Raw genomic sequence first — 8,608 nt, 5'->3', positions numbered from 1 at the left:
AATTGTGTCTGAAATACGAAATGAAAATACTGCTTTTGCTACAACTTGGGGCGAAATTGTTGGCTTGGTTGAAGACCTTATGAGCGACCAAGACCCACAGAACGAGTTCGTCCTTGATGACCCAACCAAAGAGTTATACCTTGGAGACCAGCAAAATCCTGAAAAAGAGTTTTACAGCAATAGTACTCATTGTGAGTTATCAAGACAATACCCACTGAACAAGTTATACGTTGATGAGCCAGAATACAAGTTTTACCTTGGAGACTCACAAATTTTGAAAAAATCAGTAAATGAGTTCTGCCTTGATGGTTTAAATAACTACCTTGGAGACTCAGGAAAAGGGTTCTGCCAAGATGGTTCTAAATATGGGGTCTACCTTGGAGACTCACAAATTTTGAAAAAATCAGTAAATGAGTTCTGCCTTGATGGTTTAAATAACTACCTTGGAGACTCAGGAAAAGGGTTCTGCCAAGATGGTTCTAAATATGGGGCCTACCTTGGAGACTCACAAATTTTGAAAAAATCAGTAAATGAGTTCTGCCTTGATGGTTTAAATAACTACCTTGGAGACTCAGGAAAAGGGTTCTGCCAAGATGGTTCTAAATATGGGTCCTACCTTGGAGACTCACAAATTTTGAAAAAATCAGTAAATGAGTTATCCTTAAGAGACTTTGTAAGTTGGTTTTACTTTGAATACTTGAAATGTGGGTTCTGGATTGATAACTCACAATGTGATACATATCTTGGAAACTCAACAGGAATGTGGTTATACCTTGAAGACTTGGAAAGTTGGGTTTATGTTGGACACTTGAAACTTTTTTGGGGGCTTTTATTTATTTATTTATTTATTTATTATTATTATTATTTTATTTATTTATATTTTGGAGACTTTTGGAGTTGCTATCACTCTTTGGGATCTAAACCTATCGATGTAGTTCTTTGTCGGATGGTGCTTGATGGGAGCAAGATCAAGAAAGTTCTGGGAAGAAAGTGCAGGCTTACTCCCCCTTTCTACGTCATCAAACCTGAAAGCCTTAAAAGACAGAATTGGAAGAAGAAAAAAAAAACGTAAAAAAATATATATATATATATAGGTGGAAATCTCATTTTGAAAAAGACTGTGTTGGGTGAGGATTGAGTTGGGGTTGAGATTATGAATGTGAGGGTTGGGGTTGAGATTTTGAATGTGAGGGTTGGGACACACACACACATACACATCAACAAACAAAAGTTAAGCCTTGACTATTCAGTTGAGGATTCTGTGTTTGGGGTTCACAGATCTAAGAACGTCCCCCTTGACACACATTATATACTGTTATACACCTCGGACTTGGCCCTCGAGTGTCCACAACGGTGTATAGTAGGAGGGAGTGAAGCGCCAACCTATTGCTCCCATTGCACACACACACACACACAAACAAAAGTTAAGCCTTGACTATTCAGTTGAGGATTCTGTGTTTGGGGTTCACAGATCTAAGAACGTCCCCCTTGACACACATTATATACTGTTATACACCTCGGACTTGGCCCTCGAGTGTCCACAAAGGTGTATTATCTGCTTAGTTTTGTCTTTTGTAATTCCTGTGAATAAAATGAACCTAAAATCTCTTTCCCTTCCAAATCATATATTTTATAAGTCCAAGGAACTGTATCTATTACATCAACAATTTTAAAAAGTTCTTTCGTCCATCGTTCAGTAAAACCCTTTTCAAAATGAGATTTCCACCTATATATTCTTACGATATCACCAACTTTGAACTTAGGTTTTCTGACATTAATCTCTTTTTCATATTTTAATTTTGTAAATGTTTCTGATGGCTTCATATTCGTTGACGTGTGAATCGTGTCATTATACTTATCCACAATATCCTGAATAAAAGATAACCATTGTTGTGAACCGAGTTGTGTGAATTTTTTATATAGTCTCTCTTTTAAGGTACGATTAAAACGTTCAACAACAACTGCCTTCCCTTCATTAAAGGTACTGTATAATGTAATACTGTTATTTTTTAGAAAATTCATAAATGTCTTGTTATAAAACTCTCTACCCTCATCAGTCCACAATTTCTTAGGTTTTCTCTTACTTTTATTAAATATCTGTTGAAAAGCTAACATAAGAGTATTACCTGTTTTGTTTTTTAAAGGGACAACCCACGCATATCTACTCCTCAAATCAATAACGGTTAAAGCATACTTGTACCCCTTATCATTATTGAGTTCAATCAAATCAGCAGACCAGATATAATCAACTTCCTTGGAATAAACTTTCCTTCTCTGAAACTTTGTGAATATTGGTTTATGTAATTCATCAGCTAATTGCTCTTCAGTCTTAATGGCATCATTAGAGCCTATAAGTTTTTTGAATTTCCAAGTCCAAGTTTCAATTTAGCACTAATCATCTTCTTCACGATGAACCTATCAACTTTTTCTCTCAAGGTTGGATTTTGTATCAGAGACAAATTATATAACATTTCTCTATCGGCTTCATGCTTTTCTTCCAACGTTGTGGTATTCCCATAATCAATATCGTGTCTCATGCACACTTCATCAACTCTATTGATTGGTTTACTCCAGGATTTAGGATTGTCTGCCTCATCTAATCTTTTATCCAAGTTTGTGCCTGGACCACAGAAAGAATACCCTGGAAGATGTAATTCCCCTGGTATTCCAGTAGTTGTAAATTTACTTCCTGATAAAAACTTTTGTATATCTCCTCCGAGTTTGTGTTTGGAGATAAATTGATTTTTTTTTGAACCACACACCGAACATATACCTTTTTGTATAACCCTGTTATTTTTACTTTTAATATATGAAATATTTTTAGTATTAGTTTTCTTTTTACATTTGAGACAATAACTCATTTATTTATGAGAAAAATTTCTGCAGAGTGCAAAAACCTTTTTAGTTTCCAACATGCACATTTGAATCTTAATTTTTAAAACATAAAGAATCCTTAGAAATGCCTTCACTCTCTCCTCCATTTATTTAAGAAAAAACTTGAATTAAAATACATGTCTTCTCGATGTTGATAGTCTTGTCGAAAGTATTGCAAATAGACTTTTTAATTCTTTGTATTCCTCCCTTGTGAGATAAGTTAATTTCTTTAATACCTCTATTCTTTTTTGAATCTCACTGGTTTCCATATTTTGATATTTATTCATTCTCTCTCTTTCCTCCCTCTCTCTATTCTCTCTTTCCTCCTTCTCCTTTTCCTCCTCTTCCCTCTCTTCTTCAACTCCTTCCTCATCCCTTACTATACTTGAATCGTTTACACCCCATAGAATATTATACATATATTCATCAGGATTTCTTGTTATTCCTGTATCCAAAATAATTTTTTTTACAACAGGAAACCAATAAAATTTCTTTTGAATTTCTAAAAGAGCCTTACCTTTTCTTAACCTTATAATTTTTTCATTATTTAACATTCTAATTAAATCTAAAGTTGTCGGTTTATCAACATCAGCATAATGCCAATCTTTTATTGAAAATACCTCATTCTTATGTTGTAGAACATATTTATTAAAATACCGAATACCCTTTTCTTGAAGGTATGCTTGGACACAGAAATGATAATTTTCTTGAAGCCTTCTTGCTGTCATTTATGTATTAGAAATATATGTTAGAATAATATTATGGCACGAAACACCTCCCCATCTTCCCATAGTTAAATCATTTTGTATTTCCTTACTTATTATATATAATCCTGTTTTTTCTGTTTTCATGAGATAAACAAGGGCAAAACCATTATTATATTTACCCTTATTAAATTATTTTATTTGTTGTTTACTAATCGTGGCTCCACAAAACTCATTCTCGATACCAAGTGGATAATATTCTTCCTTACGAGACTGATTTAATTGTTCCAGGTCTTCGAGGTTAATTTTAAATGACCAATTATACCCTAAATCATTCATATCATACCCCCATTGTTCTATTCTCATACAAACGATACGCCCTTCTTTATAAAAATTTATTTTAATTCGAACTGTGAATTCTGTATGACCTGGAGATAATATCAACACTTCTGTATCTTTAGAATACACAGCCGTTTTATTTAAGTATATATATTGTGATAAATCGCTTAATCTCACCAAGTCATTCGCGTCAGTCGGGCTTGGATAATTTTTTAATTTATAAGCATTTTTCATGTTAATATTTTTGTTTATATTATATTTATGTCGTTCAGCCTGTGCCTTTGTGTAATAATTTGATAAATCAATATCCAGTTCTTGAGATACACCAAAGATAGAACCATCTTTACCAACATAAGTCATTTATATTAGATTAAAAATAATATCATAAAATTTTTTATTTTTGTTGAGTTGAAATAACACATATAGACATAATTGACCACAACACTTGGAATTTAATTCTTGGACTTGAAATGTTTGATAAACACCATTCTGTAAGAATTTTATGACTTCAACAGGTGGTGGAAGACCAAAACTATCAAAATAATATTTGTCTTGACTATTAAAAATACAAACCCAATGAGAACCGTTCCCATCATTATCTTCTAAGTTCATAATAATATTCTTTGTATGTTTCGACACATTTGTTAATTCATCTCTCATACAAATAACCACATTATGAATTTTTAATTTCTTACAATATTTGGCAAGTTGTAAATTTGATGTTGTATTCTTTCCAAATTCTTTCAACCACTCATCAATGCTCATTTATTTATTAGAAAGATATAATCCATTACCTCTTTTCGTTAATTTTACACCTGCTTGTGCTATAGAAGAAAGCATATCTCCAACTAACAATCTCGCTTTATCAGGCAGACCTTCAAGTTTTTCAGCAAAATCTACAATTACACCACTTCCACTAATTTGTTTCTCCAACTCTTTGTTATGTCTTTCCAATTCTTTTTGAGCCTGGAGTTGAGCCTTCCTTTCGTTGGCAGTTTTGACCGCTGTTGAAATACCACCCGTCAATGCTCCAACCGCACTTAAACCAGCAAATAAAGGAATTAGAAATGGGAGAAATCCTCCACTCGTCTCTCTTATTGAATATTTTTTCAACATTGGTTTTGTCATTTTAATTTTAAGTGAGCCAGTGTCATTCAAGATTTTAACCTGTTCTCTTGTGAGCAAAACATCAATTCTTACTGCTCCTTTTCTCTGAATTGTATTAACGTTAATCGTACAAGGCTTTTGATTTTGAACACAAGATGATAGTTTATGAAGATTGATTTGATTAACATATACCCCAGTTGGTACTTTACCACTCATTTATTTAACAAAAAATTATGTGAGACTAATCATCACACCATTATCTGTATTAATCTGCAATTCTGTTTCTTCCAAAAGCAAACAATATGTATCAACTTCTTCACTCTCTCCTCTTTCAATGTATAGGGAAGTATCCACTCGATTAGACTTTATAGTTTCTTTTTGAGCGCTCAGGTCAAACGTATAGATTGTATACAAACTTTTAAATGCTGTCATATCCAAAATAGGTTCTTTATTTCCATTACTTTCACACACCTTTTGGTAAGACTTGTATGCTTCAGCAAAATCATTTTTTTCCCAATTAATTTCCAATCTATCTCGTGGATAAAATGTTCCATCTAGAGAAACGCGAAGTTGTTTCACCTTAGCATTATCACTCAATGCATTATTCTTATCAGTCGCAGTATCACCATCTGGCTTTTTAAAAATCATCCACAGATATCGTGGCTTTCCTTCCAGAACACCCAAATTCCACGTGTAAGTAGTTTGATTGAGTTTAACGTGTTGACATCTTCTTTTGAGGTATGATACACTGAGTGGTTTTTTTGAGTTAAGTCTTCGATTCAACATCTCTTCTGTTTTAAGATTAGGAGTATATTCACTGATATACCAACTCATCTCCTCAATTACAAATTTATTCTGATCACCAAAAGCATTACCAACACCAAAAAGCAATCTATTTTCATTATCATTCCTTTGTAGTTGAAATCTAATTTTAAGACCATACAGAACTTTATCATAATCACAAAATCCAAATATACCTTTAAGAGGAACTGCCACAGTAAAACTATTTTCTGCTTTTGTATCATCATTATACATTCCTTTCCTTTGAATATATCCAGGGTCTGTGTTTGTTCCCGTTGACATATCAGGAATAAAACCTTCGACAGACCCCTTTCCCATTCTATCACTGAATGTATAGAGTGTAAATTTCATCATTTCAGATACAGCAGAGACATAATCAACCGCTTCAACTTCTTGTGTTCCAATATACAATCGCACACTATCAAACATTTTCCAGAAGAAATCATTTACAAGTGTAGCGTTTGTGTTATTCCCAGCCTTAGTGAATTTAAATTTACACAACAAGAAACTTTCGGAGAGATTCAAATAGGTTTGTTGATTATTTATTTCAAAACTTTTTGTACCATTTGTATTCCAGTCTGTTCCAGTTATTGCATTTACCTTGAAGTAATCTTCTTTTTTAGTGGAGTTTGAGATAATAATAGTATCATCCAAATCATAGATACTATCAATTGCTTCCATACTTGTATTTATTTAGGAAAAAAGATGTTAAAACTTTTGAAACCCTGATCCAAGTATTTGAATTATTTTCTGTCGTTCTTGCGGGGACAACTGAGTTTTACCTTTCTTAATTTCTTTTATTGCTTGTAATTTATGAGATTCTTTCTGAGCATCTTTTATACTCTTTACAGCACCTGCTACATTTCCCACAGCAGAAGCAGTTGAACCAATTAGGTCTTTATGTTTAAGAATAGTTGAACCAATACCCATGAGAGTATCAATTATCCCATCTCCTCTAAATTGATGTCCAACACCCCTTTGTCTCTTAGGTTTATAGTATCCTCTACCAAGATACATACCTTCACCCTTGTAGTACGGGGAAAGGAACATCCCATCCCCTGTAATTATTTTATATTTTCCCAACTCGTGCTTCCTCACAATAACCATCGTATTTATTTATTGAAAAACTTCACATAGGTGAATTCTGATGGATATAACTTCTCCATTAAAAGAGATCACACGATTATCTTGGTCGGTTATCCTAAAATTTACTCTGTGTATGGTTTTTCCTGACACAGGTAGATAAACCAAATTTTTAGGCTCCATATTGAATTTATAACCAATTGGGGTTGAGTATGCGCTGAATGAAAATATTGTATTTGTTTTTAATCCATCATTATAAGCACCATCAATCAAATCACAGTGAATTAACACCGAATTTATTCCTGAGGATATTTGAATGACATTATCACTGTAAAACGTCCCATTAGTTTCAATCTTTTTGAGGAGAAACCTAATAACTCTCTAAATGAATTATCAATTGTGAAATCAACCTTGTAGTTATTTTTAACTTTAATCGTTGATTTTGAAGTATGTTTTTGAATGTTTATAACAATATTTTTTGGTTCATCACCCTGTTCTTTCATAAGACGAGCAATTTCGGAAGATATTTGAGAAATCTCGTATGCTCGGGTGAGACTGTTATCGTTTTGTATCCACTTCCCGGATTATAACTAAACTTGTCATTTTTCTCGGTTATATTAAATAAGGTATTATAAGTCTCCATGGACAATAAAGATGCCTCATATTCTTTTGTTGTGTCAAGTTGTAGTGGGTATGGGAATGAAGATGTGTGGTCGCTTGTTGTGAAATTAAAACTCAGGATTGTGCTTCTCATCTTATTTAATATGAGATAAAATGTCTTTATATTGAGATTTATTAATTATTTTCATGTTCATCAACTGGTCTAAAATGGCTGATGCTTCATTAAAACAATTGTTATTTCCAGCCTTCTTACTGCCGAACAACAATAACAGTCTATTAACTAATTGCGATGGGTCATTTGGAAGAAAACTAATACCTGAACCAAGGATACTTAAAGCCTGAATAATGTGTTTCTCCTTCTCATTCTTCCTACTTTTACCAGAAAGAATAACCTTATAATTTAGAGTGTTCAGCAAATCAATATATACTCTATCATCATTATTTTCCATATCCAATGGTTTATCAATATACTTTGATTCATCCCTCACAGTTGAACCTTGCCTTCCATCTTTTGTGAGAAGAAACATTAATCTCGGAGTTAGTTTAACAGGGGTTGAGCAGAACTTAAGAACCTTAATTCATCATTAAATATCAATACCTTTTCTTGAACAAGATGAAATATTGCTGGTTGTTCTGTTGGAATGAGTCCTGCTTTGGTTTTTGAATCTGCTGAATATTCATTGTTTTGAACAGCATTCACAATATAATCAGGGGTTGATTAATCTCTTCCAGTTGTTGAAATAAACCTTCATCATGTTCTAATTCTCCAATATGCTCTAATTCTTCCTCCGTCATTTGACTGAAATCTTTTAACATTTGAAGCTTTCTAGGAGTATATTCTACTGTGGGAACTGTGGAAACATCTTTCATTTTTTCTTGGGAAGTTTTTAAAAGTGGTTTAAAAAATTTCTCTTGTTTTTTTTCAAATGCTTCTTCGCCCGTTAGTTTATGTCTGCGTTTCTTCTTTATGTCTTCCTGTTGTTTTACAACTTTTGAAACCAACTCTTGATGTTCCTTAAATCTTCTTGCTCTTTCTTTTGTATCCATTTATTTATTGTAAAATATCATTTAATGAATTG

General features: G+C 32.9%; 1 long non-coding RNA gene across 1 annotated transcript in view; it reads left to right on the top strand.

Annotated features, from left to right (window-relative positions):
• Positions 1-1,897, top strand: part of LOC147019003 (uncharacterized) — a 2,162-nt gene extending 265 nt beyond the window's left edge. The window contains exon 2 of the long non-coding RNA XR_015062609.1: positions 1-1,897. This exon is cut by the window's left edge and continues 2 nt beyond it. This is a non-coding gene — a long non-coding RNA (uncharacterized LOC147019003).
• The last annotated feature ends 6,711 nt before the right edge of the window (positions 1,898-8,608 follow it).

This window comes from Eptatretus burgeri, chromosome 10 (genome assembly GCF_056783735.1).
Source record: "Eptatretus burgeri isolate ZD-2024b chromosome 10, Ebu_testis_v1, whole genome shotgun sequence".
NCBI lineage: Eukaryota > Metazoa > Chordata > Myxini > Myxiniformes > Myxinidae > Eptatretus > Eptatretus burgeri.
Note: the sequence above shows the minus strand (reverse complement) of the source record. Positions and strands in the feature narration are given on the sequence as shown.